At 39.7% G+C, this 12,353-nt stretch overlaps 1 protein-coding gene across 1 annotated transcript in view; it reads left to right on the top strand.

The window, feature by feature from the left end:
* Positions 1 to 12,353, top strand: part of lingo2 (leucine rich repeat and Ig domain containing 2) — a 226,182-nt gene that overhangs the window by 189,333 nt on the left and 24,496 nt on the right. The gene's annotated exons all lie outside the window — the stretch shown is intronic.

The raw sequence follows: 12,353 nt of genomic DNA, 5'->3' as shown, positions 1-12,353 counted from the left end.
AACGAAACGTTATTTCTATATATAAATAATTTGAAACATGTGATTTACTCTACAAATTAGTTGAGAAAGGTTTGGTATATACGTGAGTAGACCACATTCATTATAGAATGAATTTGTGCTGCTGAAAACCCAGTCTTTGTAGAGAAAAACTCAATATTGTTCCCATATTGAGTAGACATCCATGAATAGTAATTATGTGAAATCATACGACTTCTTCTTCAGGCTATTTAAATATTCTGCTACTCTGTCATGCTGTTATTGTTTCCCTGCTTATGAATAGGATGCTTCCTGGCAATGAATACTCAGAGAGAGTTTAGCCTTAGAGTTATTGTGTACTACAGTGTTTGACCCTAAGAACAAATATAATTGCTTGCGTATGGAATTTCTTGCTGAAGGCTTTTGATGTTTACTGTAATGACTCATGCACAGGCTGCTAGAGATAGTTGCTGGAGTAATGCATTTAAGTTTTTAATATAATTGCATAAATGTCCTTCTATGCCATTTTGTCTGCTCAAGTTGCTGCAAGTACTGAACAGCACATGGAACATGCTAATCCAACTTCAGCAGCGTTGCTTGAGATACCAGTGACCACAAGTTTGCAAAAAAGTGCTACTCCCGACAATATGTGCCTCAGTCTTTTTGGTCTAACACCCAGATGGAAATGCTCCGGGCTTGGGGTGACCAAATACTAACCTTTGACTTCTCTGTACTTTACCTCTGACTGTGAATAAATGATTCTAAAGGGCCCCATCCCAGAGGATTAATGTGCTCAGCAAGGCTTCAAGCTGTTCACTGAGAACAGACAGAGTGAAAAATGTGCCACTGACTCTATACAGTACAGTGATACAGTGACAGTAAGTGTTAGAACAGCACAGTTAGGAATCCTGTTGCTTTTGTCACTCAAGAATCAGCTCTGTGGTAAGGGCATTAGAGGGACCGTAGTTAGTGTCAAAGTGAGACTGAACATAATTTGCAGAACTGTGAAGTAATGAATCATAATTAGCAAGTTGGATAATGGCTACTCACGCAATTTACTCTGGTAAAGGTGAATTTAAAAAAACATATTCACTGGACACTTCATTAGTTACACCTTACTGGTGCTGGATTTAACCATCTTTTGCCTTCAGAACTGTCTTAATTCTTCACAGCATACATTCAGTTCTACAGAAATTTTGGTCCATACTGACATGACAACATTATGCAGTTTCTGCAGATCTACTGGCTGCACGTGATGATGTGGGCTTTGTGAAATAGCTTGTTATCCTGCTGGAACCAACCATCAAGAGATGGGTACACGGTGGTCATAAATAGAATAGAATAGAGTAGAATAGAATAATCCTTTAATTGCCCCACAATGAGAAATTTGGTTGTAACAGCAGCAAAAAAAAAAAAAGGAACAGAACAGAATGGAAAGGATCACCAACAATATGTGTGGCGCTGTGGTGTTAAAACGATCAACTGGTACAAAGGCAAACAAAGTTATGCTATAAAAATATCCCCCAAATCACCATTACACCACCAGGAGCTTGAACTGCTGCCGCATGGCAGAATGAATCCATGCTTTCATGTTAATTACACCAACTTCTGTCCCTACCATCTAAATGTAGAAATTGAGACACCAATTTTTGTATTGTCCAGTCTTCTATTCTACTTTGGTGAGTCTGTGAAATCATAGCGTTTCCTGTTCTTAGGTCATGGGAGTGTCGTTCAGTGCCTTCTGCTGCTGTATCCCAGGTACAAGGTTTGACATGCTGTGGATTCAGAGATGCACAACATAACTTGGTTGTAATAAGTGGTTATCTGAGTTGCGATGCCTTCCTATCAGCTTGAAGCAGTCTGGCATTCTCTTCGGACTGGTATCATCATAGCAGTTTCACCCAGAGAATTACCGTTCACTGGATATTTTCTCTTTCTTGGACCATTCTCTGTAAACCTTAAAAAACCTTCTGTGATAAAATCCCAGTAGATCAGCAGTTTCTGAAATACCAATGACCATGCCATGTTACTTAAAAAAAGTCTTTGTTCATTAAGCTTGGGTCCCCTACCAGAGGCCTGGGAACTTGAAGGTCCTGTGCAGTATCTCCACTGTTCCTAGAACTGTGCTCTCCTAGACAGATATCTCAGATATCATACCTGGGATCTGCTGGAGCCACCCACCCAGTTTGGGGGTCACTGCCCAAAGTACTCTGATTACAATGGGGACCACAGTTCCTTTCACCTTTCAGATTTCATCTAACTCCTCTCTAAGCCCTTGGTATTTTTCTAGCTTCTCATGTTCTTTCTTCCTTATGTTGCTATCAGTTGGTATAGCTATATCTGCCACTTCAGCCTTCTTCCTCTGATTGTCCACCACCACTATATCTAGAAGTCCAACACGATCTTAGTTTGGTCATTCTCAACCATCCGAGGGACATTAACCCATTTTTGACCTCGGGACTCCAGGCCATACTTGGCAAAGATGTTTCTGTATACTATGCCAGCCACTTGGTTATGGAAAGCAATTTTTTTTGTTCCCTACATGTTGAAAAATTACTTTACATCTTTACCAACAACAGCCCCAAATAATATTCTTTACAATTATGTTGTGAAACAGACCACAGAAAATTAGTAGTACATTTAATTTTTAATAAAATTAATCTCTATTTCATTTGAAATAATAAGATCAAACACAACATTTTACCTCAGAAAATTTATGCTCAGCGCGTTAGGACTTATTCAGGCAAGCAGTACAAGCTGGGTAGTAGGTCACCACTAGGACACGTCCACCTGGGAACACAGACACACTCACATTTCATGGAGAAGAAGAAGAAGCTAGAAAGCACTTTCAGTAAACTCCCAGTAAACATTTACAGTTGTCCATTCATCAAATGCCAGAGAAGAGTTTATTTGTTTGCATGGTACAGTTGATAAATTTCCAAGCTAAAGAAAGGTGATCCATCCATGGGGCAAAACATTTTACACTGAGGTTGAGTCAGTGATGTATCTCTGACCACAGTTGCTTCATGGGACATCAAACTTCAGAATTGCTTCTTCACAACTGAAATGTGAATAGCTGGAAGGAAACCAACCGGATATTAAACATTAAATAATTTTAGTGTGAAATTGCCATTTTCTGTTTTCTTCTACAATTTGCCATCTATCATCTTCCCAATGTCTGCCTGTTATTGTCAGATTTGATTGCAAACAAAATGGATGCGGTTGATATGCTTTCATATTCTGATAAATTTTCCAGCAGGAAGATAAATAGTCCAGATATGTTTGTGCTTGTACAAGCATTTTGCAGGGCTAGCACATTTGTCAAGTGCTGCTGACACTGTTGTGGAGGAGTCCTCATGGATCACTTGGTATCCAGGAAGAATGTAGGCTAGAACATACGCACAGAGTCATTTTAAATAAAGACATTCTTGTATCCTTTTAAATAGAGCATTAGACCACACGGCTATGTCAAACACATTACATATATTATCAACCCCAGTCTGTGCAAGTGTTGTTTGTCATCTGATTACCACCCACAAGGGGTGCCATACAGTCAGGGGTGAATTATGGGGTGTCAGCAGAAAAGACAGGGGTCTTTTTTAAGTTTTTTTTCCCTGATAGTTTTATGTGAAATGAATATGAATTTCCTCCCCTCTCCCCTTCTGTTCTCTTCCTTTGTGCTGGTAAAGTAGATCCTTGGAGGCTGAGAGCATTGTTTAACTGTGGGGCCTAATTAAGCACAGGAGTGAAATATCAGAGTCGGATCTGAGACGAGTACGGATGGGGATGCTAACAGAATAAAGGGCTGGGTGTGTATGTGAAAGCCTCTGTCCATAGAACTGAGCATGCATTCCACTAGGCATAGCATCACAATCATCAGGCTGTGGTTCAGCGTTCCTACAGCTTGAAGTCCTAGTTTGTATTCTTGTCCACTTCTTGATCAAAAATCCCCAATGGACAGTCCTCTGCAGCCATCACTTTGGGAGTAAGGCTGGTTGGAGTTAATTAAATCTGAGCTAAGTGAAGCGGCAGAGTTGGGTAGGAGGTAATGGTTACCCATCTTCAGCTAGGACTGTAGAGCGTCCTGACCAATGAGAAAGCAGGAATGATGCACTGCCTCACAACGGCACAGCCAAATAGTTAAAGAGGACAAGAGCAACATGCCGTTAAATTGAATGGGAAAGATCTTTAAGGCAGGGTGCAGCTCTCAGGCAGTGGGCAGAGCCGATAATTTCAACGTCTGCTAATCACACAAATGCCACTGAGTGCTAACAGTACCTGAACCTGATGTTTTCATATTTTCGTATCTCAGCTGGAAATATTTAGTTGTTTTCTTGTGCCTCTAAAGTCAGTCATAAAACCCTAAATGAAACAGACTTGCTGATTTAATGAGAAAGCACAGCACTCACTAATAGGAAAAAGTCAAGGAATATTATAAACGGATTTATCATGTGTGCATCATCAATGTTGTAATTTCTTCAGTATCTCTTCATAATTGTTATAATTATAATTAAAATTACTGGTGCAGGAAACTAAGCAGAAAAATTACAAGTTGTATGTATGAAACAGGAGACACCTTTCAAAAGCATCTCCTGGAGTTTAGCTTCATCGTTAATGTTTTGTATGTGAGCGAGAGTAGAAACAGCTATATTTATATCTGCTTCATACATAGGTGAACAAGGAAAACGACGTCTCAGTCAAATATATATTGAAGTCTTTTGCTTTTAATCACAATACCATGTATGCAATCCACAAGTTACATTTAATTATTGTGACAAATTAAACTGCATCAATATCATAAGTCCACTTGTATTACACTGACTGTGCGACAGCAAGAAGTTCCTTTGCATTTTTGATGTAAAGAATTAAGCTCATGTCAGTATCTACTCCCAGTTGATGTTTATTGTTTGTTTACATCATGTCAGGGATATGAAGTCTCTCTCGTCAGAGCTGATTGTACCATTCTAATAATCATGAGGTCTCGTCTTACTAGCTGAGCATTAGTTCATTTACTGACTTCACCTGAATGTGGAAAAACACCACGCACGCTTTGAATTTTCTCACTGCTACAGAGTAATGAAGAGAGCTTTTTGGGACAAGCTTTCACAAAAGAACTCCTTAACATTTTAAGGTTTTTGAGTTTCTCTTGTGTCACAGTGACATTTCCAGAGAAGGGTCGTGGGTGGAAGAGTGCATCTTTCACTGCCGAGCTAACCTTATCTGTAGGAGTGAATACTGCACAATGTTCCCTGCCACAGCTGATGGAATCACATTCAGCAGGGCCACCAAGACCAGCAAATTGAGGTTCATTTTATCACAGTTTATATTGCAATGTGTTATTATTCCCACACTATTATGGGCAAAAGGTAACAGTCGTCCACGTCTCAGATTTAGAGTTTGGCCAATCTGAGAATGACGTGGTTTGCTCAGGACTTTGCTCATGTGGTTAAACACTTTACTGCAAGGATACACTTTGGATCCAATGATAGGTTTCTTGTTTGTTCCAGTACAGAAATACAGAGAGAGATTACAGATTACAGATCGTTGTAACGGTCAAGAGGTCGATGAAAAAAAGGCAAAGAACGAGATTGTCAAAGTGGTCTTGCCTCGAGGAGCGAGAACAAGGGCTTGGAGCAGAAGATGATGATGATGGAAGGTGTGATCCAATGTCTGCTGAGAGCAAATCTACAGGTCTGAACAGCGGCCACTGTGTTGTCGGACAGGAAGCTTTTGAAAATTAGATTTCTTTCTCTTTTTTGCAGATGGAAGGAGGTGTTATATCTCATAGGGGACAGGATGTCATGGAGGAGAAATGTATTTTTTTTCTTTCCTCCAGCTTGTGGGAAACATCCACCTGGAAGTGACAGTTAGGCATGCAGCAATGCATTGTTGAATCTGACTGTGTGAGACATGACAACTAAGCAGCAGCATTGCAAAGTGTGCGTAGAAGGGGGCTAAAGGCAGTGCAGTGAAGAATTGTTTTGCTTCAATTCATGCTGCACCCCAAGTTTTTCACATTTCTGGCTGTGTTTGTGCATACACAGGCCAATATTATGAATAAAGGAAATATTGATTTATGGCTGATTTATATCAGATGTTGCAGGTAATAGAGATGAAAATGAAGTTTCTCTTAACAGCATTTATATAATCACTAGCGAACATCTGTAAGCCTCACTTTTGGGAGCTGATAAAAGATAAATATGAATTTCATTAGCAATGGAAAAAAAAACTTTCATTTGTAGGTTTTATTCCTAATAAATGCATTACAGGGAAACTGTCCTTATGCACATATTTTTTTCATTTGTGAGTTAACTAAATTACAAATATGCATGAGACTGCTTAGACCTGTGAAAGTATTTTTCTTTTAAACTGTAAAATGTGCTGCATCTATTTTAATTTTTTTTAGGTATGCTCTGGTGGACTCATGGGAAATCAAAGTGCATTGAAGCCCAAGATTTAAAAACAAAGTAACACGGCAAATATTTACAACAGTAAATATTTTTGCTGATCGGTCTACATAAAAAATAAGTGTCTCACAGACACATCCTTTGCAAAGTAAAAGAGTAAGGGAAGACTGGACGTGAATCAAGGTCCATATTTCAAATGTTGTTTTCCATCTATATTTAAACCAAAAGATGTCACCATATGTAATATTTAATAATACACAGTTATATATCACTGATACACTAAGGTGGCCAAAACTGTTTTTTAAACAAAAAGTAACCTGAATGTTTGCGTCCATGTAAACACATCCATGGCTCAAAGGGTGACATCGCATGTCAATGGGCAGTTCAGCATCTTCTCAATTAATTGGGTTCTACCTTCTTTCTCTCTGCCTTAACCGTAATGCCTGTCTCTATGATACCCCTACGATACATATGAACAATGTCTTTTCTATCAGCCATTTAAGTACACTGGACTGGTTTCAGCCTTCCTTCTCTTCATAAATGTGTATCCCCTCTTTCTTACTCGGCCTCACATCCGTGCTGGGTCTCTACAGCATGCCTTAAATTTTCTGTATTTGCTAGTGTTGGGTATAGGCCCACATTCATCATGACAAATGTAAAGTCATGAGAATAATGAGGTAGAACAGAAATCACCTAATTTTTCAAATAGGAGTTTATTTTGCAAACCCATGTTTGACTTCCCTAACTAGATACCAACTTGCTGTTTCCGGTGTTCTTTTTAACATAACACATTTAGGTTTTAAAGAAATTAAACATCCCATAAATATCCCATCTGCCTCTGTGCTAGTCACTTTGCAGCCACACGCAGAGTAGAGTGCAGATTTAACAGGTTTGTGTACTCACATTCTAAGAAGCTCGATATTCCTGCAGGTATATCTTTTTTTTAATTTGCTGTGACACAGTAGTAGTAGTAATGTTTTCTGCAACAGTGATACAGACAGATGGGTTTTGCTTATAAAATAATAAATGACTAACCTATTGTCTATGTGATTCCTAGTGATAGGTTGACTTTTACAAAAGCAGGATTTTTTTCTTCTTGAGTTCGACTATATCAAATTGTGGCTTACATACATTAGGGCTTCTTTCTAGATTTTTTAATATCTGTACATTTTGTTGTACTTGTAATGTATATAGCATCTATTTACATATAATAGATTTTTTAAGATATAATCTAGGGAATATTTGTGAAAATGGACCATATATAAAAGATCTCAATACTAGATCACAAAGCATGTAAGTGCTTGCTTTAACCAGTGATTACTGTAAATATTTATCTGAAGTCTAATTAGTCATCACCCCTGGTAGGCACTTTGTCCACGATTAAACAGGCATGTGGGATTATACTGTAGGTGGAAAATTTTGTTTATCTAAGGTACCGTGAGAAATGCAGAGCGTTGGATGTTGCATAGATTGTCAGTCAGCATCAGTTATTTTAGCAGTTGTGTCACGGCTGGCGGAGGGAGCCGTGTGGTGTGGAGGAAAAGGAGGACCCAAGATGCAGCAAACTGATGATACGAGTGATGTTTTATTTACAAAGGTGGTGGTGACAAAAACAGGCAACGAGGTATGAGTACTTTACAAACGGAAACCTAAACTGGGAGAAACTAAGTGACAAACCTGAGACCATACAAAAGGGGTGCGGGGCAGAGAGACGCAGAGACAGGAACACCATAGAACGCAGAGGTAGACGGATGAATGCAGACGAGCCGACAACAGGCAGGAGAACACACAGGGCTTAAATACACACCAGTAATCAGGGGATGAGGGACAGGAGGGCAACACAGCTGGGAGAAATCAGAACTGACGGGACAGGGGAAATGTAAACTGAACACACTCACATCAGACAGAGACCTTCACAATAAAACAGGAAACTCAGACACGGGGAACCAAACAAGACACAGATCTAAACAGACAGCTTCACAAACAGATGGGGTGACACCATAGACAGACAGATACCGACGCAGACTCAGAGGCAGACCGAATATAACACAGAACTAAAACAATCATCATCATCATCTGGAAAATGATAACAAACTAAAAGCGCTGGGTCACCGACCCAGGACCATGACAAGTTGTTTATATTCAAGTGACAAAGCCTCTTGTGGCTAAAAGATTTGTGACTCTTGGTTATGAGGAACAAAGGATGAAATGCATTTTTAGACATCCACAGTGTCTCCAGAGGAATCAGGTTGGGAAAGCAAACAAATCATCAGATTTTGATTAATGCTCGTGTCTTCCTTGCTTACTTTTTAGATGGTTGTACTCTAGGAACAGGCATTTCAGTCCTGAGTTTCTCCTGTCCAAATGTCAGTGTGCTACTCTCATCAGTGTATTAGTACTTTGAGCAACTGTATTTATTGCATACAATACATATGTTATATAAGATCAGGTTAATATACAGAGATTGTGAAGTGCAATGCTTCATGCTGCATGTCAATTGGCCTGTGAGCAGCACTTATATTTAGACTAGACTGCACATTTAAAAAGAAATATTAGATGATAACAAATAATATGTGTGTGTGTGTGTGTGTGTGTGTGTGTGTGTGTGTGTGTGTGTGTGTGTGTGTGTGTGTGTGTGTGTGTGTGTGTGTAGGTGTGTGTAGGTGTGTGTGTGTGTAGGTGTGTATTTTAAAGCACTGATCAAATGAAAACAGTTTGTTTCTATGGATGACTTCCTTCTGGCTCTTCCAGAATCATTTCCACTTTAGTATAATATGTAATTTTGTTGCATAAAATTGTAATATACAGCTTTTATTTAACACTACTGTGTGAAGATGCTTTCTTAGTCTGGTCAGTGAGCTTGTGTTCCACTGGAATCCTAGATACACACCACCACCATGCCCTAACCAAACCTCTACAGCTTCTTGATATCTTCAGAACACAGTTTCTCATGCTTGCCACGAAGCCTTGTCTTTCGAAAATGTCATTAAATATTTATTTTGTGGCTGTTGACTGTGTCCTGCGTAATTTGGGGGCAAGACCTTGTCACAATTTACAAGAAGGTCTCGATTAGGAATAATTGTTCTGCTCCGGTGATATGACTGGAACCTTCACTATTTTCCTCTCCGCACCTGTTCATTTCATAGTTTACTATCCATGAATATTTTAAAAAAAATACCAATATCCCTCTGGGTATTTTTAAGGCTGATTTACTCAGTGTGTGTGTGTGTGTGTGTGTGTGATTTCAAAAGGCTATAATTATGGGTTTGCTAAAATAGCAACCTTGCAGTAAATTAAAAAAATTGACTTCCACTAGAGGGCAGTACAACAACCTGCTCTAATTAAATCTGTTGCCAACTGCCAGTAAAACAGAAGAAGACGAAGAAGAAATTACATATTAATCATGCTGTGAGTGAGACAACGCAGCAATAATTGAAAAGAAAAAGTAGTCAATCTGACCTGGGTCCTGGAGAAAATTCTGACCCAGATGAAGGCCCTAGCATGAGCAGTGGTCAGAAGAAAGCTATACTGGGGACAGACCCAACCAATTCCGCTATGCCTGATGTGGGGGGAAAATTATCAATATGCTTCTTGTGACATTTTTGTTTGGTGGTGTACCGTATGATTTTTCTAATGTGAAATATGTGCCGTGGCTCCAAAAGGTTGGGAAACATTGCCATGATCAAACTCGTCCAATACGTTTGCAGGCATGTCTGGAGTCCCTGCAGCCACTGGTGTTGTTATGCAACCTACTGTTATCCAACCATGTGACACTCACAATTCCCCTCTTTCAAACAGTATGTTTTTTGATCGTTACCAGTGAATGCCTGCAGAATTAATGGACTTCATACCTTTTTTTCAAAAATGAAAAACAAAGATAAACAAATATTTATTTAATCTAAAGGACATAAACATGAAGTGCGTAATTCACTATCAAGTCATGTAGGTAATAAAGGGAAGCGTTAGCAAATGTGAGATACGTGTTGGGAACAGTGTTGGGTAAGTTACTTTAAAATAGTAACTTAGTTACATTACTAGTTACTTCTCTCAAAAGTAACTCAGTTACTTGAAGTTACTCGTTACTTTCAAAGTAACTAGTTACTAGGGAAAGTAACTTTGGTTTTACTCGGAATTCTCTTGCTAATGTGTTGCTTCCATAACTTTGCCAGTCTTCTAGCTTGCTTACTTGCCACAACTGCACTGTGCCACCTACCAATAGAAAGGAAAAGATAATGTACATATTTCCACGAGAGAAATCCCACGCCTGGACCGTCATTGACTGCCGCCATGATTCTAGCCTATGTCACAGAGTCATGTGCGCCTTTTACATCCAACACAAAAACTGCAGTCGTGGTGCTTTGATTGTACTCAGAACTCAGAAATTCTGCCTTCGGAATAGGAAGATGTAGGTAACACCAGACTGCAGATGAGCTGCATACAGGGCTGGACTGGGAAAGAAAATTGGCCCGGGCATTTTGACTAGAGACCGGCCCACCATTATTGGAAAAATCATAAAGCCTTTGAATGAAAATAAACACTGTTGTGACAGTGATGTACACTGTTCTGATGGTATATATGCATCAATCTATCAATCGTTTGTTGTAAGATTCAGATAATTATTTTTTAAAAGCGAGACATTTTAAATGAGAATAAGAAAGAAAAGTATTTCTTTGTGCCCCCCTTTCCCTGTTAATGCCCTACATGCCCCCCTGGCAACACTTTGCTAGATCCGCCCCTGCACAGTTACCAGCTGTCAGCTACTTAGAAAACGATCCTGGGGTTATTTGTCTCTCAGAAACAGTTCACAACTTCCCTTCAACTCATTCATGTCACCTAAAAGGTAAACCTGTTTCTCCATCACCTGTTCAGCTCTGATGATCCAGTAAGGACATCTCCTGGTTTCATCTTCATGTTTCCCTCTCACCACATATACAAACCATATCATGACCAGCAGCTTTACAGCTGTGGCTCCAGCAAACATCAGCTGATACTAGAAATTAATATTAACTAAATTCTAACAACAGCTGATCAAGCTTAAACGTGCTGCTGTTGTTTAGCGCGACATCCGCTGGTTTCCTCTTTCTGGCGCAAAGTGAGAGATAAACAAACAAGAGAGCCGATCAGCTGATCATTGATCAGTTTTCATGACTGAAGAAACAGGAGAGGGAGGGGGGAGAATGAAAGAAGAAGAGGCAGCTGTGCAGCAAAGACACAGAATAACTCCAGCTTTGTGTCTTTTCCATTGTAGCTGAATTACGGGACAAACTGTTCCTTTTCACCTCAATAAGAAACGCGTAATATTTTCTCTGAATACCAGACGGGACGGCTGGCAACTCTAATAACTTATGAACAAAATAAAGTTCAACATCATTAACTTCATAGCACCCACCCAGCTGTATAGAAACCCCGTCATGCTAGCTAGCACGCAGTACGGAAAAAGTCAGAATAACGAAAATAAACTCCACCTAAACTTGGTTTATATCTGACCCAGAGAGACAGCAGGTCATAACTTCTTACCTGAAGTTCAGTTCACACTTGGACCGTCGGCCGCCTCGGGTCTCTTTTCCTTCTGCGTCCCTTTTCCTTCATCCACCTGTTGGCCTCCACCACTTGCTAATGTTACTGAATCTGTGGAAACTCCGCGATAGCCACCACACGAAGTAACGAGTAACGAGCCTATCTAAATCCCAGTAACGACTAACGCGTTCCTGATTTTGGCATAATAACTAGTTACCGTGCTCGCTACCACAATAATAACGTAGTTACTGTAACGCGTTACTTAATAACGCGTTAGTCCCAACACTGGTTGGGAAGTGCAAACCAAACCTGAACAATAACACAAACAAATGGAACCAAGAAACAGGAGATTGCATAGGCAGTTGGAGCAGCACCAGTCAATAAGAATGCAGATTTAAATAGCTGTTCAGAGTAATGTGTTCACGTTTCCACCAGTCTCCCTCAGCTCTAACC

This window comes from Rhamphochromis sp. 'chilingali' (assembly GCF_963969265.1).
Source record: "Rhamphochromis sp. 'chilingali' genome assembly, chromosome: 13".
Lineage (NCBI taxonomy): Eukaryota > Metazoa > Chordata > Actinopteri > Cichliformes > Cichlidae > Rhamphochromis > Rhamphochromis sp. 'chilingali'.
This window is presented reverse-complemented; position numbering and strand designations above follow the sequence as displayed.